General features: G+C 48.5%; 1 protein-coding gene and 1 non-coding gene across 3 annotated transcripts in view; one reads left to right on the forward strand and one right to left on the reverse strand.

Annotated features, from left to right (window-relative positions):
• TRPC4 (transient receptor potential cation channel subfamily C member 4) overlaps positions 1-27,155 on the forward strand; it is a 273,160-nt gene that overhangs the window by 32,766 nt on the left and 213,239 nt on the right. The gene's annotated exons all lie outside the window — the stretch shown is intronic.
• Positions 6,970-7,073, reverse strand: LOC113428598 (U6 spliceosomal RNA). The gene has a single exon (XR_003372976.2). It is a non-coding gene; the product is annotated as a U6 spliceosomal RNA (small nuclear RNA).

A 27,155-nucleotide genomic window follows, 5' to 3' on the forward strand; every position in this document is an offset into this window, starting at 1 on the left:
GGGTTCTTTAGTTTGTATTCCGTAAATTAAATTCAAACTATTGCAGAAGATGAGATCGAGGCAGTTGTTTAGTCTAGTGTTGTTGGTTACTAGTTGTTCCAGTCCCAGATTTGTAATAGCATTGTAGAAGGTTGTGTGTATGATTTCAGTTGTACATTCATTTAGGGTCCAGTCAATATGAGGGTAGATTGAAATCACCAAGAAAGATAAAAGGGTATGGGCAGGATGCAGCCCATGTTAGTAATGTATTTAGCTTGTTTACATGTTCGATGTCATAATCAGGTGCTCTGTAACATAGTAAGAATCGAATTGTGATTTAAGGATAGTTCACAGATGATGGTCTCAGGAAGAGCAAGCTCCTGGGTAACTTGGATATTTTTAGATGTAAGGACTTTTTATAGAAGATAGCAACACCACCTCCTCTACGAATTTCACGATCTGATCGGTAAACATGATAGTCCCTTACTGTGGTAATGGAGTCAGGGAGAGATGCATTGAGCCATGTTTCACAGACAAATATAATGTCGAATTTAGCCATATTTAGCAGGAGGAAAAATTCAGGTATTTTATTCACGAGGCTTCTTGCATTGAGTAGTTTGCATTTAAGGCCAGTAGTAGTTGGAATTGAGGTAGTTAGGGGCGTGCATGCCTATTCTTGGGTGATGGTGGATCGGTTGAGGTAGGGTTGTGGTTGAGGGTTAAAGCTGAGTTGCGGGTTGTGTGGCTTACTTTTGATACAGTCAGCATGGTAGTCAATGTACAGGTCCTTCTCTCCATTGTCTAGGCGTTTTTTGAGTTCAGTGCGGAGTACGGGAGCGGGCACGTTGCTGTATGGTTAGGTCAGGGCGACAACGGAGGTTCTTATGGTTGGTGTTGGTTTTGGCGAGTGAATTTATAGTGTAAATGAATTTACGTTTGCTTGATTCATTTTTGCAAATGACCCTGCACAAGCATGGAGCCACAGAGCCGTCTCTGTTTTTGAGCTCTCGCCAGTCACAAGGGAAATGTCAAGTATTTCATCAGCGGAGATGGTTGATGCTTGATAATCACTGATGATGTTTAGGACAGTTGTGATGTCATCATTGTCATTGATGTCCTCTAGACCAAATAAGATGGCGTTTGGGCGTTTCCGTTCACGCTCAACGGCTTCTCTGATGAGGATTGGGATATCAATATTTGTCTGGGTTGTGTTTATTTGTGGATTGGGTTTTGGATTGGGTTGTGGTTGTTGGGTAGAGATGTGGTTTGTAGCTATTGGATGTTCAGGTTTTTGCGTTGTGTTTTTTTTTCAAGGTTGGATATTCTTTCTTTTACGGCGTCCAGGGATGCTACTATGGTGTTAAGGGATGTTTCAATGGTTTCAATGGTATCAACTCTTTTAGACAGATCCAGTTTGGGTCTGCATGATTTGCAGAGAGATATGGAAACTCTTTGGATGATTCTAGGTATTGAATCATTTGCTCAGGTAATCCCAAGCAGTCATGATGAGCGTATTTTTACACAGAGAACATTTGATGGAGTTTTCATTATCCTTTAGATTTTTGTAGCATTTAAGGCATGTGCAGGAGTCTTGTGGTTCATTGGTGGGGATTATCTTCTCTTTATGTTGTGGTTTGGCGTTGGATTTTGGCATGGTAGGTTTGTTAAGATAGTACATTGATTGAATTAATTAAAGGAACAATTTTGGGTAATCTATATAGCCAATATCACATCAAACAATCAATTGCAGTAATCTCTCTAGTCAGATAATATTCCTGAGCAACAATCAGCCTAATCAATTAATTACTCTAATCACTAATCAATTAATTACACTAATCATTAATCACACTGTTCATTTAAATTCACTAAATCATTGATTTTACTATTCAATTAAATTACATGAATCTTGATCTTTTAAACTAGTCAGTAATCACACTATTTGCACTAAACACTCTAATCACACTAATCAATTAAAACAATAAATCAATTAAACCATTAATAAAATATTTTATAGAAATTGATTATCTAATTGTTGATATAGGTGATGAGGTAGAAAAGTTGTAAGTTTTGAGGTAATGAATTAATCAGTGTTTGATTAAAGTAATGAGGTAGTATTAAGAGTCTGCAAGGAAAGGGTTAATTGTTTTACTAGCAGCTGTAGTTGACTGAATGAGAGGAATTTATTGCTCTTTGTAATAGCAAATTGCTATTACTCTGTAAACAAAAGGTTATGTCCCACGATGTTCAAAGGGTTTTTATCCGAGTGAAGGAAAGGGCTTCACTTCTAAGAACAGAGGAAACCAACTATTCTTCTCTCCTTTTTGCAAGCAGACTTTGATTCAGCAGAGACAAACTGAACAATTCACAGGAGGCAACAGGAAACTTTTTGTTTTTGTTTTCCCTTGATGAATGAGATTTCTGGGCCCCTCCTAGTTAACTAAATACACTTTCAAAGTTTGTTGCTTTTAAGAGAAAGAGGCACGTCTTGCACTGGCAATTCGAACAGTTTATATTTTTACTGTGTAGACTCAGATTTGTATTGAGCATTCACTCCTGGCTTCAATATACTTCTGCTTCTATCACTCCTGGCTTCAATATACTTCTGCTTCTATCACAGGAAATAAAATTGCTTCCAATCTTCACAGGAGTTCAGTTATAACAATACTTCCCTACTTATTGGGAGTTCAAAGTTACTGTCCTTTTAAAAGATGGAGTCCGGATTAGCAATTTGGTGAAGAGAGAAGAGGGAAGAGGGAAGTGGGGGCGGCAGGGGGAAGCAGTCTGCTTCACACCCTGGCTGCAAACTTCTGAAGACAGACTCACAGCTCCCAGTGCTCACCGCCCTGCAGGATGGGATGAATCTCACCTTCTCACCGCACTGCAAGGATGATCATAGAGCCTCCGGTACTGGCGATCCCCACCGCCTTACCTTCTAGTAAGATGGGTCGAATCGCAGATCGTTGAGAGCTTTTGAATTTAGCGCTTTCGAGGAATGAGCTCTTTTCTGCATGCTAGTCAAGAATGGGAGGAATCGGAAATCGCCGAGTACTTTTGAATTGAGCGTTTACTGAGGAATGGCGCTCTTTTCTGGCTTACTGGCAAGTCTCGGGCATTAGGCTTCTCCCTCGAGCCGCTCGGAGCATCCAGAGACTGGGATGTGCTTCTGAGTCCTCTTCTTGCAGGCTGAGCTTTAGATGAGGAAACGCTCCGCCCCTCACGTGGTATCGCGCAGCGTCTCCCCAGTCTTTTGCTCAGCCTCGAAGAGTCAGGCTGTGTTTCAGAGAGCTCCTTGGCTGATCGCACATTTCTTTCCTATTACAACCCTCTCGTCTTGATAAGGGTCGAGGGCCGCAGTAAGAGAAAGTATCTGCCCTCCCTTTTTCGAAGATCGGAGGCCAGGGGCTCTCAGCCCTTCGGAGGAGCTTTCACGCCCCTTCTACCAACCCCCTTCCGCCCAGATACCCTAGACCCCCTTCCTTCCGATCCCAGGACCGCACGGACCGGGCGACAGATCCAGGACGCGGTGGCGGCTACAAGAGACCCTTTCGGGATCGGGAGGAAGGCCCTACCGCAGAAGGTAGAGCCTCTTCCTCCCCCCATTGGCGGCCGCCTCAGCCACTTCGCCGCCCAATGGGACATATCCACTTCCGATGCATGGGTTAGGGACACAATCAGGTTTGGCCTCGCCCTAGAGTTCAGGTCCGCTCCCCTGATTGTTTCTTCCCATCCCCCTCCTCAAGGGATCCCTCCAAACGTGCACTAATGGATGCTGCCATCCATCATCTTCTTGACATCCAGGCCATTCAACCTGTCCCTCCGGATCAGAGAGGAAAGGGGTTTTACTCCCATCTCTTTGTGGTGCCCAAACACTCTGGGGTTGGAGAGCCATCCTGGACTTGAAACGGCTCAACCGTCACCTTATCCAGCGTAGATTCAAAATGCACACTTTGCAATCAATTCTTTTAGGCACCAGGCGGGGAGACTGGTTATCTTCCATAGATCTTTCGGAGGCATACCTCCATATTCCAATCAGGCCTTCCCATTTCAAATTCCTCAGGTTCTGTCATAATAGCCTTCATTATCAATACGTGGCCCTTCCCTTTGGACTGGCCTCGGCCCCCGGACCTTCACCAAGGTCCTGGCGGCCCTAGCGGCTCATCTCAGGAGCGTTCCCGTCCGCCTCCACTGCTACTTGGACGATATCCTTATTCTATCCCGTCCAAATCCCAGGCAGTCAGGGATACCAGGGTCACCCTCTCCACCTTACAGGCACACGGGTTCCTAGTCAATTGGCAAAGAGCCACCTTACCCCTTCCACCCGAATCAACCACTTGGGTGCCATAATTGATTCGGTTTCTCAAAGAGTTTTCCTCTCCCAGGAGAGGTTCCTTAGCATTCAAGCCCTGGTCAAACAGATCAGGCGTTCAAGGAGGGTGCCTTACTGGACCTCTCTAAATTGTTGGGCAAAATGGTGTCATGCATCTCTATTATTCCCTGGGCCCGTCTACACAGCAGATCCCTCCAGTGGTTCCTGCTCCCGTTCCAACGATCCGGAAGAAGCAACTCGAAGGCCAGAGTCAGGGTCCCTCCAAGGGTCCTCACGTCTCTTCTATGGTGGACCAATCCGCCATCAACAGAGGCCACCTCTTCGCGGAACCTCAACGACTCACCGTCACTACGGACGCAAGCCTGTCCGGTTGGGGCGCTCATCTCGACTCGCTCTCGGCACAGGGCAGATGGTCGCCGTCCGAGCAGAGGTGCAGCATCAATTGGCTAGAGCTTCACGCTGTCCATCTGGCCCTGCGCAGTTTTCCTCAGATCCGCAAACATCACGTCCTCGTTCTCACGGACAACGTCACGGCCAAGGCCCATATCAACAGGCAAGGCGGCACCCAGTCCATCCAGCTAATGAGGGAAGCCGGCGCCTTTGCCGGGGCAGAATCCAACCTCCTATCACTAAAAGCCGAACACATCTCCGGAGTAGACAATACTCAGGCGGACTGGCTGAGCAGGGCCACGGTGGACCAGGCAGAATGGCGTCTCCATCCATCCCTATTCGAGGAAGCGCCCAGAATATTCGGCCTTCCGGTGGTGGATCTCTTCGCCTCCCGTCCAACACTCAGCTTCCACGGTTCTTCTCCCGGTATCCATCTCACCGGTCGGAGAATCACAACGCTCTGCTGCTGCCCATGGCCCCCAGGGCTCCTATATGCCTTCCCTCCGCTCCCGTTAGTTCCCAGAGTAATACAGAAACTTCTTCAGGAGAGGGCAGACCTTCTCCTGGTGGCTCCCTATTGGCCCAGGCGACCGTGGTTTGCGGATCTCCGCAATTTATCGGTAGCGCCCCATGGAGGATCCCCGGACAGGGTCTCCCTCTCTCAGGGGCCCCTTCTGCATCCGGGCCTCAATGGCTCCAGTTAGCCGTCTGGAGGTTGAGCGGATCCGTCTGACTAGTGAGAATCTCTCGAGTCAAGTCATCGACACTATTTTGGCCGCCAGGCGACCTTCCACTACACGAATTTATGATGCCACTTGGAAGGGGTTCTGCAAGTGGTGTAGCGGGTCTCAGGTTGATCCCTCTCTCCCTCTGTGGCTCAGATCCTAGATTTTCTTCAGGAAGGCCTTCGTAAGGGGCTCGCACCTAACACCCTGAGACGACAAGTTTCTGCCCTCTCAACCGTGGTCTCCTGTGATAACTACGGTTCCCTTTCTCATCACCCCGAATTAGATCTTTCCTTAGGGTGCCACCAACCTGTGCCCTCCCACTGTTCACAGGTTCCCCACATGGGACCTCAACAAGGTCCTCGTTTCTCTCACCACGTTCCCGTTCGAACCTTTGAGGGATTCATCCCTTCAGTTTCTCACCTTTAAGGTAGTTTTTCTAGTAGCTATTACTTCTGCTCGTCGAGTTTCGGAAATAGCAGCTTTGTCAGTTAGGAGCGATCTATGTGTGTTCCACGCTGATCGGGTGGTCCTTCGTCCTGACCCCACATTCCTACCCAAAGTTAACTCTCCCTTCCATAGGTCACAGGAACTGGTTCTACCAAATTTTGCCCTAGGCCCTCCAGGGGGCAGGAGGTCCTCTGGCACACCCTAGATGTTAGAAGGGCCCTTGCGTATATATTAAGCGCACTCAATCCATGCGAAGGTCGGAATCCCTCTTCCTATCCTTTCAACCCAGGTCACTGGGACTTAAGGTTTCTCCTTCCACCATCAGTCGCTGGATCAGGGCTACTATTGGAGGTGCTACCTTTCCCATTCTCTGCCCGCTCCGGGTGGAATAACCGCCCATTCCACCAGAAGTGCAGCCACCTCGGCGGCCTGGGCCACACAAGCCCCCATCGCTGACATTTGTCGGGCAGCCACCTGGTCCTCTCCGTCCCCGTTTATCAGACATTATAAAATAGATACGTACGCCTCAGCGGAGGCCTCTTTTGGCCGACGGGTCTTACAGAGGGTCATCAGTGATCCGGAGGGGCCTTCGGGCCAGACGGAGTCCCACCCGTAGGACAGCCCAGCTTTGGTATGTCCCAGTCTCTGGATGCTCCGAGCGCTCGAGGAGAATGGGCGTTGGTTCTTACCTGATACGCCCCTTCTCGGCGAGCCGCGAGGAGCATCCAGCCCCACCTAATTTCTCCGTCTGGTGGGGACTCTTGCTTCAGCCAAGGAGCCAATAGTAGATTAGAAAGAATTAATAACCTCTCTTCTCGTTATCGCAAAAACTGGGGAGGCTGCGCGATACCACGTGAGGGGCGGAGCGTTTCCTCATCTAAAGCTCAGCCTGCAAGAAGAGGACTCAGAAGCACATCCCAGTCTCTGGATGCTCCTCGCGGCTCGCCGAGAAGGGGCGTATCAGGTAAGAACCAACGCCCATTTCCACCTCACCGGCTGGACCGCAGGGATTAGAGGGCTTGTCGCCTGGCATTGCCCGTGCCTGCCAGAGCTCCTCACGCTGCTGCTACCGCCGCCGCCATGTTTTACCGACTCCAAAAATATGAACGCAGCTTCACGAATTTGCGTGTCATCCTTGCGCAGGGGCCATGCTAATCTTCTCTGTATCGTTCCAATTTTAGTATATGTGCTGCGAAATGTAGGTTTTTACTTCCAATAAACGTTTAAGCAAAATCCAAACAAGCAGTCCAAGTCACACAGTTAAAGCAGTCAGTTTTCAGTCCAGGAATAATCCAAATAACAAAGTCCAGTATCAGAAACAGTTCAGTAACAGACTTAAATCAAATCCAAGAATAACAGTCAATAGGGAAAAATGGAGGAACGGCAACACTCTCCAGAAACACCAGAACAGGAACAACAACCCAGGTTTCTGGCTCCATCTTATGGCCATTTGAGGAACCACACCCAATTACAGTTTTAGCATTCTCTTAAAGAGACAGTATTAAAATGTCTATCCTGGTTTATATATTTTCCAACCTAACTATTAGGTGACTTACATTCCTAACATGTTGCACAAAAACTTTTAACGATTTTATGGAGGGAATTTTGGGACAAGGGACAAAATGCACCTGTTTTGAAAAAAGATCACTAACAACCAAATAACAATGCCCCCCCCACACTTTCAGGCAGTTCCACTATAAAGTTCTTTCCACAGTGCTTGAGGGCTGGCCACTGCTTGCAAAAGTCCTGTAGGCTTCCCTGGTGGTCTTTTTGACATTGCACAGATTGAGCAGCTGGCCACATAGCTTTCAAAGTCTTTTTTCAAAGAGGGCCATAGAAACTGTCTCTTAACCAAGTGTAGGGCTATGTGCTGATGCAGGAGGACTGAGAGCCTTCCGCCTTGAAGGCAAAAATTGATGGCCAGCCCGAAAAGCTAGCCAATTTCCTGATACAGGTCTGGAATTTTCTTGAGTGGTACAGAGTGATACACCCTGATGAACCCTCCCATGTGAACGCTGTCACATCAACCCTAGAAGGAGACAGCCCAGAGTGGTTGGTGTCTCTTTATGATTAGGAGACCCCAGAGCTGATGAATGTGCACACACTCATGCAAGAGATGCAGTACAGATTCAATGACCCTATGGAGACCCAGAGAGCAGAGGCCAGGATTCACTTCATTTGGCATGGGAAGCAGCTGGTTGCCAAGTACATTCAATAGTTCACAGCCTGATGGCTTGCCTGAGAGGGTGGCCTGAGCCCTTGCTGGTCTACCAGTTCCAGGATGGCCTGAACTGGAAACTATACCACAACTGTTTACCCTAACAACTACCGGGCATGATACCAACTGGCCACTAACATGGAGTTAGACCTGATAGAATACCAACAGCATGCTGTGCATGAGGGTTGCCCCTGCTGGACACCTGAGAGATGCCACACAACTCAGAGGAAAGGGAAGCATTCCCCCAGTCCCTAAAGAGAAGCCCTGCTGAGTTTCAGGAGCCTGTTTCTGATGCAGGAAGAAAAGCCACTGAGCAGCCAACTGCTCTGCCCTGCATCCGGCACCTGCATCTTCCAGCCAGACCAAAGACAAAGAAGCCATGGGCAAAGTTGAAGGAGAAAATGATGGTTGCACGGCAGGTCATGAAGGTCTCTCCCCAATCCAGTAAAGGGGAAGGAATGCTGACTGCTGACAAGCCTGGCATGTTCATCTGCAAAAGCAACAGCGAGGGGGAAGACAACCCAATGGTAAGTGATACCATCATCCCAATGAGTGCCAGGGTGGAGATCCTGGTGCCCTACTTAGGAATAAAGGGCACTCTCATGGCCCTATTAGACTTGAGATGCACTTGGTGCCTGATCAGTTTGCTGATGGTGGAGAAGTTGGGGCTAAGAAAGGAAACTAAGGCAGCTTGTGGGATTTGAACAGCTAGATGGTTCCCTTATTGGGGGGGCAGTGACCTACCTGACTGAGCCTAAGGCTCAGAAACCATGTAGAGACTATTCATTTTATCATGGCCTCTGGAATGACTAAGACTGGATTCCTAGGGCTAGCCTGGATAAAGAAGTGGAACCCTGTAGTGAATTGGGACAACAACAAATGGTGAATGGGAAGAAATGGCTAAGCAGCAGAAACTGGGGGAAGTACCAGATGCCAGCCATGAGCCAGCAGTTAGGAAGGTGAAAGTAGAGCCAGCTAAGACGCTTAACAGAGGGCGAGGTGTCACAACCGATTATTCCAAAGGAATACTGCAATCTTGTTGAAATGTTTAAGCCTCCCCACCGTCTCATGGTCTGTGCCATTGAAATTATGCTGAAAACAAAATTGCCAAATTGACACCCAGGGAACTTAGGAGGTGTGTGTGTGTGTGTGTGTGTGTGTGTGTGTGAAACATTTTTCTTTAACATACATGAATGCTTAATATACAGTGTATTGTCTGTGTCAATTTACTTATATATAATATCAATAATAATATTTACTTGTATATAGTAGTATTCTTCCAACTTCTAATTTCTACCTTTATTGTCTAACCAAGTGCTATTCTGACCTCCCTGAAGACAAACTAATGACAGACTTAAAAGTGACATTTTTGACCAACCTGTGGTTTGCAGAAAATAAAGATGATTTAACTTTAAGGGAGGGATTGGCAAGGAAAGGGACCAAACTCTATGTACCTAGTAGCTTGAGACTAACGACACTAAAAGTCATGTCTCTCAGCTAGGCGGTCACTTGGATTTCTGAAAACCCTCCATCTAGCTAGGTGACAGTTTTGGTGGCCGAAAATGAAAGCTGAAGTAGAAGACTATGTAAAAAAATTGTTTGATTTATGCCATGAAAATGAGACCAGGAAAACTGCCCGGGCTTCTCCAACAAGTGGTGGGATCTACAAAGGTCTGGGAGGAGATTGCAATGGACTTTATTGTTGAACTTCCAGAGAGTGGTGGAAATACAGTAATTTGGACTGTCATCGACTTGTTTTCTAAACAAGCCCACTTCACCGCTTGCAATGGACTGCTGTCAGCCAAAAAACTGGCAAAATTGTTCCTACAGCATATATACTGGCTTCATGGAGTGCTGCAAAGGATAATATCAGATGGAGGTGTTCAATTTACTGCTAGGTTTTGGAGAGAATTCTTGAGCTCCATTGGATCATCCCAAGGACTTAGCTCGGCTTTTCATCTGGCTACGAACGGAGCTACGGAACAAACAAATGAAGTGGAGAAACAATACATTAGATGTTATGTAAATTACCAGCAAGAGAACTGGGCAGATTTGTTGCCATTTGCTGAAGTAGCTTATAATAATGTGCTGCACAAGTAGTACAGGATTAACTCCTTTCCAAATTACCAGTGGCATGGAATTTGTTCCCATACCAGAGTTACCTAAGGAACCACCAACATCCATGTCCCTCACAGAATGGATGGACTCTTTAAAAAGAGGCTGGGAAAATACAAAGAAAGTGCTCGCCGAAGCTGCTGAGGAATATAAAAAACAGGCTGATAGGCACTCTCCAACCTTCTTTCTGAGTGGGAGATCAAGTTTACCTATCGACCAAGTATCTCAGATTAAGGTTGCCTAGTAAAAGGTTAGGAGCCAAGTTCCTTGGTCATTTCCCTATAGTGAAAGTAATGAGTCCTGCAACTGTTCAACTTAACCTCCCTCACATATTAGGTAAAATACACCGCCTTCCACAGCAATTTATTAAAACCCGCTGTCAGCTCCACACTAACACCTATACCAGCTGCTCCTCCCAACCTGTTGTAGTGCAAGGAGAAACCCATTATGAAGTGAAGAAAATCCTTGACTCCAGATTACATAGGGGCAGGTTACAGTATTTAGTGCATTGGAAGGGGTGCCCTTTTCAGAAGCTACCTGGGTAAAAAGTTGGGAACAGGTTAGTTAAACAATTCCACGATAAATTCCCAGAAAAGCCAAAGGGTCATCCTGGGGGTGGATGGGGGTTAATTTGATTGTTGCAAAGTTACACCCTGGGTTTTTTCCCTTTTCATTTTCTTTTCTAGAACATGATTCTTTACCAAGGGGAGGAACCCGTCTCAGAGTTTATTGGGTTGGAGTTTGTTGGTTGGAACGCTGAACTAGTAAAGTATTGCTCTTATTCTTTGGGTGAGGATCACCTTTTCACAGATGCAGATTCTATGTACATTGCTGTACATAAATCCTTTTCCAAGCAATCAATCCAGCACAGTAGGCTGGTGTTTTTGTTCTGTTATCAACTGGATTTAATTGTACATCTGTGCAATATTTTCCTAATGTTTTTCTGAACCTTATAGAAGTACTTTCTTAGTGTATCTAAGATTGTAAAGAATACACTAAGACAAATGCTAGTCTGAATTTTTAGACTTTCAGGTATTTATCCATTAATGTTGTATCTTAATGCAATTTTTCTATAATTAACAATAGTAGGTTTGAATGCATAAAAGTCATCCATCCCACTCCAGTCAGTAAAGAAAGACCCCTGGATCATTATTTTGACCAAGAGTATACTTTACTGAAGCAAAAATGGTTACAGAAGTAGCAAAGTGAAATCTGCTGAATTGGTGCACAAACAATATACTTAATTTTCCTTTTTCCCCAGGACTTTCTCCTGTTATCAGTCTTCAACCAATTGAAAAGTTTCAGGTTGTTTGAGTAACTGACCCTCTTGTGTACCTGCTTTGTCTCCACATTCTTTTAGGTGACCTTGGGCTGGATTGATGTGTATCCCTCATTGAGCCAGCACTACTTGGCTTCCAGACCTCCACCCCTTGTCCTCCCACATTCCATTCTCCTTGCTTTCCCCATTGCTGTAGATGAATGGAAAAAAAATAAGGAAGTTTGTGTCCTTTAGAACTTATGCAGACTTTATAGCAAACCATCACTGTTATGCTCTATGTTGTGACATAAAGACATATATAGAATATATTTACATTCATGCAACATAAATTCCTTACTACCCTATATGTGTTCTGACCCAAGCCTTGTTCAAATCAAATAAACACAAAGTATATACAAAAGCAAACCTTTTTAATGCATCTCTCTGAATTCTGTTCATTCACAGCAGTCATTAAAACTAATTGTCCCAGATAAGAGCAAGCCCTTTCAAGGTTACAAAAGGCTGCCAAGAATACAAGATTAATTGCAGGGAAATATTCCAAACCAAAAGTCTCCAAACACAAACCAGAACAGACAGGACTTCCACAAGAACTTGGATTTGAAAGAACTTCTTTGCTGCCTGCAAAGAACCCAACCACTGAGGGCTGGCTATTATCCCTTGTGGGGGGGGGCATCACCTTGCAACCTTACTCCTGAGTCGCCCTTGCTGCTTCAGCTGCTCTTTCCTTCGAGCAGCACTGCGTGCATGTGCACTGGGCACAGGCTCCACAGGGTCCTCTTCATCACTGTTGCCAGACTCCACAACCTCTGAAGGCAGCACCCCACTCTCCAATAGCTCTAGCCCCATCCCTGCATCACATGCAGGCCCCTCATCCGAGTCCTCGCTCTCAGAGACTTGCCATCTGCACTTGTTGCTGGTGAACTACAACACTATCCCTCACTGCAGGGCCCTTCCCCCAGGTCTGACAGTCTGGATGTGGCCGTGACAGGAATTGTGTGAAAGGCATCCACCAAAGCCAGGGCATAGATGGAAGTCGCATCCTCCTATGTGAATGCCTCTGGTCCATAACCTTCCACTTGATGAGGTACTGGAACCACCCTTTTATCCACTGAGAGTCTCAAATGCTGGCAACCTCGTACTCAAGTGGTACCTCTCATCGCATGGTGCTGGCGGGGGAAGGTCAGGTTGGTGGAGTGGACAGGCCAGCCGTTTGGGAACCAGAAAAGAGCAATGGAAAACCAGATGGACCCGTATCGAGTGAGGCAAAGTCAGGCAGTAGGCGACCGGGTTGATCACCGCCTCCACAGGGAATGGGCCAAGGTACCGATGGTCGAGCTTCCTCACTGGCCAATCTAATGGAAGGTGCCAAGTAGATAACTACACCTGATCCCCCACAACCAATGGCAGCATCGCTCTCTGAGAACAGTCTGCAACTTGCTTATAATCTTCCTTAGCCTTCTTCAGATACCATCGCACCAATTGGTGAATGGCCTATAACTCGGACAAATAGTCCGTCTTCTCCAGAACCGGCGAGTCGAGTGGCATCAAGGGGAAGAACCAAGGATGATAGCCCACATTGGATAGGAATGGGGTGGTTTGCATGGAGGTGTGCTGCGAGTTATTAAACGTAAACTCTGTGACTGCTAAGTAGTCCGACCAATTGTCCTATTGCTGATTGACAAAGCAGCGCAAGTATTGCTCTAGGATCCTGATTTCTCAGTCCTGCCGTCGGTTTCTGGATGATGTGATGACAATAAGCAGATTTTAACGTCCAAAGCCGTAATCAGCCTTTTCCAGAATTGGGCTGTAAACTCAGTCCCTCGGTCTGACATAACCCGATCCGGTAGTCCATGCAGCCGTAAGATGTGCTGAATAAATATGAGGGTGGTGGTGCAAGCCATGGGTAAGCCACGACACAGAATGAAATGCGCCATCTTTGTCAGCATGTTGACCACCACAAACACCTGACGATGGGGGCAAATCCATCAGGAAGTCCATTGAAAGGGCACCCCAAGGTCTCTCCAGTGTCAGCAAGGGCTGGAGCAGTCCTGAGGGAGCCCCTGTCATTGACTTGGCCTGCCAGCATCACATGCAAGATGTAACATAGGACTGCATGTCATGCCATAGTCAGGGCTACCTGAAAGTCTGAGACACAATATGCAACATCTTGAAGAGGCCGAAGTGCCCTGCCGCAGGGTTGTCGTGGCACTGCGACAAGATAAGTCCCCGAAGCAGCCATGATGGGACATAAAGCCTGTCGTGGTACTGCAAGAATTCCTCTGTGAATGACCACAGAGAGTTGGGTCCCACCTCTTGCTTCTGTTGATACACCCAAGCGTCATGCCACTGTGCCTCCTGTATCTGACCCTGTAAGTCCACTGGCTCCTGCAGTGTGGAGAACAACTCTATGGGAAGCACTGTCCAGAGAGGGAGTTGGTCCTCTGGATGCAAGTACTCGGGCTTCTGTGAGAATGCGTCTGCCCATTGGTTGCGACCACTTGGAATGTAAGTGATGCAGGAATTAAACCAGGCAAAGAAGAGGGACCACCAGATCTGGCATTGATTCAATTTCCGGGCAGTCTTCAAAAACTCCAAGTTTTTTGTGATCCGTCCAGACTTTCACTTGATGGTGCACCCCCTCCAAATGATGCATCCAGACCTCAAACGCCACCTTAATGGCCAGTAGCTCCTTCTCCCAGATGGTATAGTTGTGCTCAGCAAGATTAAGCTTCCTTGAATAATAAGCACAAGGGAAGAGGGTACCACCAGAGGAGTGAGCCTGGAGGAGCACCGCACTGACCACCACATTGGACACATCCGCTTCCACTATGAATGGATGGTGTGGATCAGCATGCTTCAGGATTGGCTCTTTCATGAAGGCCTGCTTCAAGGCCTGGAATGCCTACTGTTCAGGAGCACCCCACCGGAACAGGACCTTTTTCTGGAGGAGCTAAGTGAGGGGCAGGGGCAGGGAAGCGAAGCCGGGACAAAGGTCCAATAATAATTGACAAATCCGAGGAGTCGCTGGACATCCTTCACTCGTTGGGAGGTTGCCAACTGAGCAGCAACTCAATCTTACTCAGCTCCATGGAAGTGCCTTCCGGAGAGATGAAATGTCCCAGGAACTCGATGGTGGACTGGAAGAACTGGCACTTCTCCAACTTGGCATACAAGCGATTCTCCCAGAGCCATTGCAGAACCAGGTGCAGGTGGTGCAGGTAACTGTCCCTTAAGCTGGAATAGATCAAAATGTCATTGAGGTAAACCACCACAAATTGATCTAAAAGGTCCCAGAAAATGTCATTCATAAAATGTTGGAAGACAGCAGGAGCATTGGTCAACCCAAATGGCATGACCATGTATTCAAAATGCCTGTACCTGGTACCAAACGTCGTCTTCCACTCATCTCTGGGCCGGATCTGCACCAAATTGTACACCCCACACAGGTCTAACTTCATGAACACGGTAGCCTCCTGGAGCCACTCCATCAGTTCCAGAATCAAGGGCAGAGGGTACCAATTGTGCACAGTGATGGCATTCAATCGACGGTAATCACAGCAAAGCCTCAAGTCGCTAGTCTTCTTTTTGACAAATAGGACTGGGCAGATAGTGGCGATGAGGGCCGGATAATACCCCAAGCGAGGTTTTTGTCCAAAAAGTCCTGCAACGCGGCCAACTCTGAATTTGAACAATACCTTAGGAATGCAAAACACCTCCTGCCTTCTTCCCCTCCAAGATTCCCCCTCCCACCGTTTCATGACAGCCGAAAGAGAAAAAGAGCATAGCAGCAAATAAGCAATAGTTAGGGGTGAAGATATCTTGAGGCTGACATTCGGACCCCCTAGAAGAAGGACATTAGTCCCTGTAAGAAAAAACAATCATATATTAACATTGGCATACATTTCTATGGTTTATCAGGATATTTGGCATAAAAATTCTTAAGCAGTTCAGGAGCCCTAATGTCTTTCTCATTAACCCATTCAGCATAGGATGGAGGAAAATGTTTCCAAGCTACAAGATATTGGACATGACCCCTCCATTTCCTAGAGTCTAGAATTTCTTTAATCTCGAAATGTTGTTCCCCCTCGATCAACAGTGGTACGGGGGATCAGACTGGGTCGGTCTCAAGGTACTGGTATGTTGGGTTTCAACAAACTGACATGGAAAACTGGATGAATACGACGAAGAGTCTTTGGTAAAGTGAGTTGAACAGTCACGGATTTACAATCCTCTCAATGGGAAAAGGTCCCACATACTTAGGACCCAACTTCTTCGATTTCTGGGTAGTCTGCAAGTATTTGGTCGAGAGGAATACTTTATCGCTCACCTTATACAACATCTGTGGGGCTCGCTTTCTGTCAGCAAATTTCTTATGAGATTGGTGCGCCTCGTCCAAAGCTTTGCGAGCGACCGGCCAATTTAGTTGAAGTTTAGATATCCAGTCGCCCAACGATTGGACATTGGGTTTTTCTTGAGGCAGTTAAGGTATGGGCACAAAATCTTGTCCCGTGGCCACTTTGAAAGGAGTAAACCCCGTACTACTGTGTAGAGAGTTATTATACGCCACCTCCGCAAAAGGCAGTAAGTCCACCCAATTGTCTTGCTGATAGTTTATATAACATCTAAGGTATTGTTCTAACACCCCGTTTGTCCTCTCACAGGCCCCATTAGTTTGGGGATGATGGGTGGAGCTTAAGCTCTGGGTGGAGCCTATCAACTTCAAGAATTCCCTCCAAAAGTTCGAGGTAAATTGGACCCCCCGATCAGAAACTACACGCTCAGGAACGCCGTGCAACCTGTAGACATGTATAATGAACATTCTGGCCAATGATTTCGCCGAAGGAATTTTGGAGCAAGGGATGAAAAGGGCTTGTTTGGAGAACAAATCAGTCACCACCCAAATGACGGTGTGTCCAACACTCTCGGGTAGTTCTACTATAAAGTCCATGGAAATTTCCTTCCAAGGAGCAGTTGGCCTGGCCACATTCTGCAACAAACCTGGTGGTTTACCAGGAGGCCTCTTTGCTGAAGCACAAACTGGACAGCTTGCCACATAAGTCTCAATGTCCTTTTTCAACGAAGGCCACCAAAACTGCCGTTTCACCAAATGTAGAGTGTTCACAAACCCAAAATGACCAGCCGCTTTAGAATCATGAGTTTGTTGTAAAACTTGGCTTCTCAGGATTTGAGGTACATACAATTTTGCACCTATCCAGGCTAGATCATCTCGAACGGTGCAATTATTCGCATTTGCTAGGAACCACTCATCGGTTTTCAAAGCCTCCTTAAATCGTTCCATCAGGTCAGTGGACAGATCTCTCTCCTGGTCCCTTTTTTGTGCTCTGGTAACTACGGGAGCAGCCAACTGTGTAGTGGACACGATTGGTCTTACCAGTTCTTTTCGGATACTGTTGTATTGAGGCATTCTAGACAAAGCATCTGCCATAAATTTTTTTCCCCCTGGGATATACTTCAACGAGAAATTGAATCGCTTGAAAAACTGAGCCCACCTAACTTGCTTAGGAGATAGCTTTCGAGGAGTTTTTAAAGCTTCCAGATTTTTATGGTCCGTCCATACCTCAAATGGGTGTTTCGCTCCTTCCAAAAAATGTCTCCAGGCTAGTAAAGCCCAACGGACTGCAAACGCTTCCTTCTCCCAAACGGCCCATCTCCTTTCAGTGTCAGTCAATTTACGGGAGGTATAAGCGCACGGCTGTAGTGTCCCCTTCTCATTTAATTGAAGTAAGACCGCCCCCACCGCCACATCGCTTGCATCAGCTTGGATCACGAAAGGCGTCCATGTCGGGGTGTTTCAATACTGGTTCTGCAGCGAAAAGTCTTTTAAGCTTTTCGAATGCGGCTTGGCATTCCATGGACCAGTTCAATGGTTGGCTGGGTTTTGGTTTCGCTTCCCCCTTTGTCTTCAGGAGGTTGGTGATGGGCATGGCTATTTTTGCAAAAGACGGGATGAATTGCCGATAGAAGTTGGCAAACCCAAGAAAACTTTGAAGTTGCTTACGGGTTCTCGGTGGGGCCCAATCCAATACAGCTCGCACTTTCTCTGGGTCCATCTCGATGCCCTCGGGAGAGATACGATATCCCAAGTAGTCGATTTTTCTTGATGGAACTCACACTTGGACAGTTTGGCGTACAGTTTAGCTGCCCTCAGCTTGTGCAACACCGAGCGTACCAGTTTCACATGTTCGTCTCTATTCTCCATGTAGATGAGAATATCATCAAGGTAGACCAGAACCCCCTTGTATAGATGTTCGTGAAGCACTTGATTTATCATTTGCATGAAAACAGCAGGCGCCCCCTGTAGGCCGAAAGGAAGAACGTTGAACTGGAAACAACCCATCGGGCAGTTGAACGCAGTCTTCCACTCGTCGCCTTTCTTAATTCGGATTCTGTAGTATGCCTACCTCAAGTCCAACTTTGTGAAAATCTTCCCCTTCACCAGGTGGGCTAGCATGTCCTTCATCAGGGGGAGGGGGTACACGTTCTTCACCGACACCGCGTTTAAATTTCGGTAGTCAACCACCAGACGTTTGGAGCCGTCTTTCTTCTCGCGGAACATTACGGGGGCCACCACTCGAGGTCTGGCAGGCGTGATGAAACCACGTTTCAGGTTCTTGTCGATGAACGCTCTCAGTTCTTCCAGCTCCCCCGGTGTCATCGAATACAGCTTTGGTTTCGGGAGCGTTACCCCTGGTAGAAATTCAATGCTGCAATCGGTTGATCGATGGGGAGGGAGCTCGTCAGAGGCCTCTTCGCTAAACACTTCTCTTAAGTCCCAGTACTCCTTCGGGATTTTCTCCTCCCCCTCTACGCGCTCGGCACCTGCGGAAGCTGCCTCGGCCGGAACTTGGGGCTTCGGATGGGACTTCTCCTCCCCCTCCGGATGGTGGGGCTCCTCCCCTTCCGGTGGCTGATCGGTGCGGATGCGTATCCACCCCTCTCTCCAGTTCACCTGGGGGTTCCACTTCCGAAGACAAGGTAATCCCAATATTAGAGGCTGTTCCATCCCAGGGGCCACAATAAAGCATAAGACCTCGCGGTGAGTTCCCATGGTCATCTCTAAGGGTTCCGTTATAAAGCGCGCCGGGCAACCTCCCGCCACAGATCCGTCCAATTGACAGAAAGCTATGGGCGTTCTTAAAGTTCTCAGTCCGATGCCCATATTTTTAACTACTTTCATGTTAATTACACACCTCGTGCACCCCGAGTCCAACAAGGCCAACATCTCTCCCTCGGTCCCCGATGTAGGCTCCCTTAACTTTATTGGGATGGTCATGGGCCCCTGGGTAGGACTTACCGGGACATCATCCTCCGAATCGGTCTCGTTCTCGTCGAGTAGGGTTGGAGGTCCCAGCTCCTCTCCCGCTGGAAGGGCGACCTCTACAACCTCCCTCGCCTTCAGTCCGGTCTTGCGGGGCTTGGTTGAGGGGTTTTCGGGCTTCGTCCCTGGACCCTGCGTCTTCGGTGGGACCAACTTGACTCGGCACTCCGCCATCCGGTGGCCCCCCTTCCTGCAACGGAAACAGGCTGTGGTCTTGGCTCTTGCCGCCATCCCTCCTCTTTGGGGGGTGGAGGTCTCTTGGAGACGTGGGGGGAGTAGTTTTCTCCAGCCGGGGCCTCCTCTGCGTCTGCTTCGAGCCAGATCAATATCCACCTCTTCCGCCAGCAAGTACCACGACTGCAAATCACGTGGGTCCCTCCGGGAGATGCACATGTGGTATACAACTTCATTTAAGCCGTCTTTGTAGGTTTCCACCAGGGCCTCTTGGGGCCAGCCTCGGAGACAGGAGACCAACTGCCTGAACTCCTGGGTGTAATCTGCAACCGATCTCCCCCCTTGGGTTAAGGTTTTCATTTTGATTCTAGCCCTTCTCTCTGCCAGGGGGTCCTCAAATCTTCTCCTCGCAGTCATGAAAACATCGAGGTTTCGCAGTTGGGGGGAGTTATCATTGAACAAAGTCACCACCCAGTCTGCTGCCATCCCTTCCAGGGTCCTGGTAACACATCTCACTTTGGCTGCTTCAGAATTGAACTCCCTTTCAAATTCTGCCATATAGCTTCCAACTTGCACCAGGAAAAACCCCAAGTCTCTGGGATTTCCTCCAAATTTCACATCTAAGGGAGGCAGGGGGCATCTTCCAGGAAGCACACCTATTGCTGGGGCTCCCCAGGTGGCAGCGGGTGGCTGCGCCGGCGTAGGCTGGGCTAGGGGGGTGGGGGTAGCTCGACTTCCCCGGGCTGACCTCACTCCCTCTTCCCCCTCATACCTTGGAGCTGTGCCGGGCTTTTCAGAAACATCCATAAGGAATCTGCCGCCTTGATCCAGCCTGCATTCCATCTCCTCCCCCTCCTGCCACAGCCGTTCCTTCACACCCCTTCGTCTTACAGTGATTCTGGGAGGAGGGGGGTCGTCCCGATCTCTCCAACCAACCCCCAACGACCATCTGGGCATCTCAGCTGGGGTTTCATCCAGAGTCAGGTCAGCCAGCAGGTCAGCAGCCGGCATCTCTGGTAGCAGCATCGGCTGCCCCCCCACAGCTCCCTGGTCATGTTCATCGCTGGCTGGAGACGACATGAGATGAAACCCCCTCGGAAGAAAAGTTGCTGTTTTCTCCGGGTGGGTTGATGTCTGAGTTTCGGAATAATGTCAGACTGTGCTCCTTCTAAATCCCAAGAAAGAAATACTCAGACTCCATGGTGTAGAGCAGAATTATTCTTTTACTGGAAATTGAATGGTAGCAACAGAATCAATTCCGAAACTGAGGAATTGGCGGGTAAAATGCATATACAAAGGGATAGAATTGCTCCCCCCCTCCAAAGATCAAATGATTCTTCCAATTAAAACTTCTGAATAGGATCATGTGGTCATCTCCAGGTGATGATGAGGCTACTGTCAGTGACCTTGACATATTTTGATAAAAGTTCGCAGTTGCGCAGAAAAGGACAGAGGCTAGCGAAGAAATGGAAAGTTAAAACAAAGAATCCCCCCTCCCCTTCTTAACCCAGCAAAGGAATGCAAAACACCTCCTGCCTTCTTCCCCTCCAAGATTCCCCCCTCCCACCGTTTCATGACAGCCGAAAGAGAAAAAGAGCATAGCAGCAAATAAGCAATAGTTAGGGGTGAAGATATCTTGAGGCTGACATTGACATTGAATACAGACAGCCCATGGGAAGGGGCACATCTGGCAGCAAATCAATGGGACAATCATAAGACCGGTGCTGGGGCAATTGGTCCACCTCCTGCTCGTTAAAGATGTCTGCAAAGTCCATGAGTTCCGAAGGCACAGACACCTCGGGTGGACTCAGCACCTGCCCTGCGCAGACTTGATGGGTGTGGTCCACGCTTTGCAGACTCGGGAATGTGATCATGTTCTGGGACCAGTAGATCTGGGGTTCGTGAGTCCAGAGCTACACCAAGCCCAAGACCACAGGGAAATGCAGTCCAGAAGTGATGTAAACCTGGATAGCCTCCTCATGCGAGCCGATGGTAAGGCGCAAGGGTTGGGTGGCAGCCTTGATAGGCCCAGACAAAAGCACCCAGCCATCAATGGTCTCAACAAGCATGGGAGGTTCTACAGGGCACTGAGGAACTGCACACTGGGCTGCAAATGCCACATCCATGAAGTTTGTGGTGGTGCCGGAATCAACCAGGGCATGCACCGGAATCCCTGTGGACTATTGGCCAGGAAAACTTGGGCCACCAGGATCAAATGCCAAGGGGTCCAGAATTCACATCTGCTGGGCATGACTCGAGACTGGGGCGCGCCCGACCCAGGGTCTCCTCTAGATCAGGGTCCAGGCATTTCCCGACACAGTTTTCTGGGTCCTGGGAGCAGGCACAGGGACCAACAGGGTTTTCTGTTTCCGGGGAGCAGGCACTGGTGCCAATGCCCCTCATAGTTTCTTGGGGCATGAAGCAGCCAGATGCCCAGGTTCCCCACAATATAAACACAACCCTCCTGTGCACCATCTGTTGTGCTCCATCACCGACAGGCAGAGCCTGGTGTCACCTAGGTCCATGGGCTCCTCCTGTGGAGTCGGGGTTTCATGCACAGCAGGTGCCATAGGAGTCTCCCGGGAAGCACGGCAATGAGTCCATCTCTGCAGGCAGGTGTCAATCATCAGGCACAGGTGAATCAGTGCATTGAGGGTCATGGGACAGTCCACCCGCACCAGCTCATCTTGCAACTCATCCGACAACCCATCCTGGAATGTGTCCATAAGTGTCTCATTCCAGGTCGAATCCTGGCTAAGCAGCTGGGACTCACTGACATATTCTTGCAAGGATTGCTGGCACTGCTGCAGGTCTTTCAAATGATGGGCAGCAGTCTGTGTCTTGATGGGGTCCTCGTACATCAAACGAAGATGATCACAAAACTCCCTGAAGTCATTCAACAAATGACTATCCTGCACCAACAAAGGCATAGCCCAGTATGCTGCAGAGCAGAGAGTAAGCTAATTATAAACCCCACCTTATCCTGGTCAGTGGGAAAGTACTCTGTTCTCAACTAATGAATAGCTGGCACTGTCCCCAAAATGCTGGAAACATAGCCTCGTTGCCATCAAACTTATCAGGCACAGCAACCAGGCATTTCCTTCGAGGAGGAGGTGGAGCAGCGAGAGCCTGGAGCTGGCCTAATTGATTAGCTAACAACGTCTGCTGCTGTTGCAAGTGAGCGTTCTCTGCCTGAAGCTGTTACATCTACTCAATGTTGGTTTCATTTGGGCAGAAAGCAAACTGTTCTGACCCAAGCCTCGTTCAAATCAAATAAACAGAAAGTATATACAAAACCAAACCTTTTTAATGCGTCTCTGTGAATTCTGTTCATTCACAGCAAAGAGTCATTAAAACTAATTGTCCCAGATAAGACCAAGCCCTTTCAAGGTTACAAAAGGCTGCCAAGAATACAAGATTAATTGCAGGGGAATATTCTAAACCAAAAGTCTCCAAACACAAACCAGAACAGACAGGACTTCCATGAGAACTTGGATTTGAAATTTTGCTTCCTGCAAAGAACCCAACCCCTGAGGGCTGGCTTTTATCCCTTATGGGAGGGGCCATCACCTTGCAGCCTTACTCCCAAGTCGCCCTTGATGCTTCAGCTGCTCTTTCCTTCGAGCAGCCCTGCGTGCACGTGCACTGGGCACAGGCTCCCCGGGGTCCTCTTCATCACTGCTGCCAGACTCCACAACCCTCTGAAGGCAGCACCCCACTCTCCGATAGCCCTAGCCCCATCCCTGCATCACATGCAGGCCCCTCATCTGAGTTCTCGCTCTCAGAGACTGTTGCCATCTGCACCTGCTGCTGGTGAACTACAACAATATGTCCCAAAGTCTGGGTATCTTAGGGACCATCTTTTCCTAGTAGTTTCTACCAGATATTCCCAGACAACAAGAAACTAGAAAGTTGCTAAAATTCTTGTCCTGTTGGGAAATATGACAAGAAGAGGCCCTGATTATAGGCATTGTTCATAGAGGCTCTTTAAGGAAGCAAAAATTCCTCCCATCATTACAGCTTTCTAGAAATAGGTAGAAATCTGGCTATTTCCAGAAGAATTTCAAGTGTTAGAACATAGAATAATAAAGACACACACACACACACACAGAGAGAGAGACAGACACCCAGAGGAAATATAATATGTATATAGATATGGGTGGTGTGGAGTTGAGGCAACATAATCAGGAGTCTGTGAGTTTGATCCTAGGTAACAACAGATACTTTTCTCTCTGGGAGCAATGAGTTATTGTCTGTGTGAACACCACAGGCACGTCAGAAAAGAGCATCTAGTTCTTAACCACTCAGCTCCATTCTGTTGCCCCATCTCCACCCTAATGGAAAGGATTACAGGCATATCTATTTCTGTATACGTATATGTGTACGTGTACGTGTACATATACATATATGTGTGTGTGTGTGTGTGTGTTTTGTTAAGTTTTTGCGGGTATCTATATGTGTTCTGTCTCACCTGTGACCACAAGGTGAGAGTCCAAGTTTCCAAAGGAATATAAATAAACAGACAGGACCAGAAATGACAGAGTTAAATTCCTTTGGCTGGAGAAGTCCTTGGCAGTCTTCCAAAAGCTGCCTGCCAAGTCCGATAACAAGGCAAGACCATAAATCAAAGGCAAACGCCGCACAGAGAATTTGTCAAAGCTTCTATCCCAAATAAACAAGTTGTCCCGAACGAGGATTCAGAGCTAATACGCCTCCTTTTATTCCCTGAGGGGCGTGTCAGTCTCTCATCTCAGTCCCTGATTTGACATTTCCTTTTACGTTGCATTTCACGTCTATGTCTACGTCTTTGCCTTGCATCAAACCAACATTCCTCAGTTTGGTCGTCAGCCAGAGGCTCCGCTACGGTCTCCTGATTATCTGCCGACACCTGAGGCACAACCAGGGAGGAAGGTCCTGGGGAGGAAGATGATTCCGAATCCTCCAGCAAAGCAGGCTCAAACCTCAGAGCCAAATCCTCCTCTTCCTCATGGCTCAAGTCTGTGTCCTCCAACAAAGCAGGCTCAAACCTCGAGGCCAAATCCCTCTCTTCCTCATTGCTTAAGTGTATCTTCTAACAAGGCAGGTTCAGACCTCGAGTCACAACACTATCCCTCACCGCAGGGCCCTTCCCCCGAGTCTGACAATCTGGATGCGGTTTCAATGGAAACTGCGCATGGAATCTCTGGATAAGGTCCGGGGCTTGAATCGTGGAAGCATCTACCCAGGAAAGAGCTTCCGGTCCATCCCCTAGCCACTCGACAAAATATTGAAATCGTCCTTTCAGCCAGCGAGAATCCCTAATGCCGACCACCATGTCAGCAGCGGAATAATCTCCGGGTACAGATGGAGAAACCGTACCAGCAGGGGAACGGAGAGTACACGATGGGGCGTCAGGAACCAGAAGGGAACTGTGGAAGACAGGATGAATGCGCATAGAGCACGGTAGGGTGAGCCGATATGCAACGGGATTGATGACTGCCTCGATAGGGAAGGGACCGATGAAGCAAAGGTCCAACTTCTTGACCGGACAGTCGACCCGTAGATGTTTTGTGGATAACCACACCCTGTCTCCCACAGCCAACGGAGGCGTCACCCGGCGCAAACGATCCGTGAACCTTTTGTAGTCCGCCTTAGCCCGTTCCAATTGCTGTGAAACCAATTGATGAACCGAATGCAGTTCCGACAAAAAGTCCCGCGTCTCGGGAACCGGGGAATCCAAGATCGACAATGGGAAAAACCTCGGATGGAAACCCACATTCACGTAAAAAGGTGTCATGTGAGTGGAGGTGTGCTGAGAGTTATTGAAGGCAAATTCCGCCAAAGGGAGATAAGTCACCCAATCGTTCTGTCGGTGGTTAACAAAACATCTTAAATATTGGGCGAGGATGCCAATCACCTTCTCCGTCCCACCATCAGTCTCCGGATGGTGCGCCGACGCCAAGCACACCTGCACCTGCAACGCGGTCATTAGGCTCTTCCAGAATTGAGCGGTAAACTGGACACCGCGATCCGAAACTACCCTGTCCGGCAGACCATGCAGACGGAACACATGTTGTAAGAATAACTGGGCAGTAGTACGAGCCGATGGTAACTTCCAACAGGGGATAAAGTGGGCCATCTTAGTTAACATATCAACCACCATGAGTACCGTCGTATACGCCGACGAAGAGGGCAAATGCTTTAAAAGTCCATGGAAATTGCCCCCCATGGTCTGTCCGGAGTTGGCAGTGGTTGAAGGAGACCAGGAGGCTCACCCGTCGCGGCTTTCGCTTGCCTGCACTGTACACAGGACGCGACATAGGCATAGACATCACCAAAAAGTCTGTGTGACCAGATGAAGGGTCTTAAAGAATCCAAAATGGCCGGCAGCAGGGTTGTCATGACATTGAGTCATGATGAGGGCTCTAAGTGTTCTTGTTGGCACATACAATCGGCCCTGATGTCGTAGTAAGCCCTCCTCCAGAGTCCATGGGGAGTCAGGTCCAATTTCCCCCATTCTCTGCTGCGACCAAGCGTCTAAACGCTGCGCCTCTAATAACCGAGTCCTCAAATCCACCGGTTCTTGGATAACGGCCAAATATTCCGGTGGCAGCACCGTACGTGGAGGAAGAGGATCCTCAGGACAAAGATACTCCGGTTTACGTGACAGGGCATCTGCTCTCCGATTTTGACCACTGGGGATATAAGTCACAAAAAAGTTGAACTGAGCAAAGAACAACGACCACCGAATCTGTCGCTGGTTCAACTTCCTCGCAGTGGACAAGTGCTCCAAATTACGATGATTTGTCTGAACCTCCACCTTGTGCCGAGCCCCCTCAAGGTGATGTTGCCAGGTCTCAAACGCAGCCTTGATAGCCAGCAACTCTTGTCCCCAGATAGTATAGTTGCGCTCAGAAGGAGTGAGTTTCCGAGAATAGTAAGCGCAGGGAAAAAGAGGGGCACCATCCGCTGGGGCTTGCAACAACACAGCCCCAATAGCCACGTTAGACGCATCCGTCTCCACCACAAACGGACCATGTGGATCAGGATGCCTCAGGATAGGTTCTGTGACGAAGGCATTCTTGAGAGCCTCAAAGGCCTGTTGCTGCAGGGGCCCCCACTGGAACGGGACCTTCTTTCTAAGGAGCTGAGTGATGGGATCCGTCAGCTTGGCAAAACCCGGGATGAAGGTCCGATAATAATTAGCGAACCCCAAGAGACGTTGAACGCCTTTCACTTGATGAGGGGGTTCCCAACTACACAAAGCCTCTACTTTCCTCGGGTCCATTGCAATGCCTTCAGGAGAGATGATATGCCCCAAGAACTCTATGGAAGTCTAGAAAAAGAGGCATTTCTCCAGCTTCGCATAGAGTTGATGCTTCCGAAGACGCTGTAAGACCAAACGAACATGTTGAAGGTGGCTGTCCCTAGACCTGGAATAAATTAAAATGTCATCCAGGTACACCACCACGAACCGATCGAGCATGTCCCGGAACACGTCGTTCATCAGGTGCCGGAAGACCGCGGGAGCGTTGGTCAACCCGAACGGCATCACGGTGTATTCAAAATGGCCATATCGGGTGCCAAACGCCGTCTTCCATTCATCCCCCTCTCGCATCCGCACCAGGTTGTAGGCCCCTCAAAGACCGAGCTTGGTGAAAATATTAGCCTCCCGCAACCGCTCCATCAATTCTGGAATGAGCGGCAAGGGATAACTATTCCTCACCGTAATGGCGTTCAACCGGCGGTAGTCGCAGCACAAGCGCAAATCTCCCATCTTCTTTTAATGAAAAGAACGGGAGCAGAAAGAGGGGATGACGACGGCCGAATAAACCCCCTGGCCAAATTCTTGTCTAAGAAATCACGAAGGGCGGCCAATTCGGGCTCAGACATAGAATACAGGCGTCCCTTGGGTAGTGGGGCATCAGGTAGAAGGTCCACAGGACAGTCATAGGGTCGATGTGGGGGTAACCGATCCTCCTCCTTCTCGCTAAATACATCGGCGAAATCAGAGAATTCAGGAGGTACGGAGACGGCGGGGGTGGCGATGTCCTGGCCAGCACAGGTGTGTTGTAAATGGTCCACGCACTTGAGACTCGGGAACGAAATGGTGTTCTGCGCCCAAGCCACCAGAGGATCGTGTAACCGTAGCCAGGCCATACCAAGGACCAAGGGGAGAT

This window comes from Notechis scutatus, chromosome 2, assembly GCF_049901735.1.
Source record: "Notechis scutatus isolate UNSWTSFEM ecotype Mainland chromosome 2, rNotScu1.2, whole genome shotgun sequence".
Classification (NCBI taxonomy): domain Eukaryota; kingdom Metazoa; phylum Chordata; class Lepidosauria; order Squamata; family Elapidae; genus Notechis; species Notechis scutatus.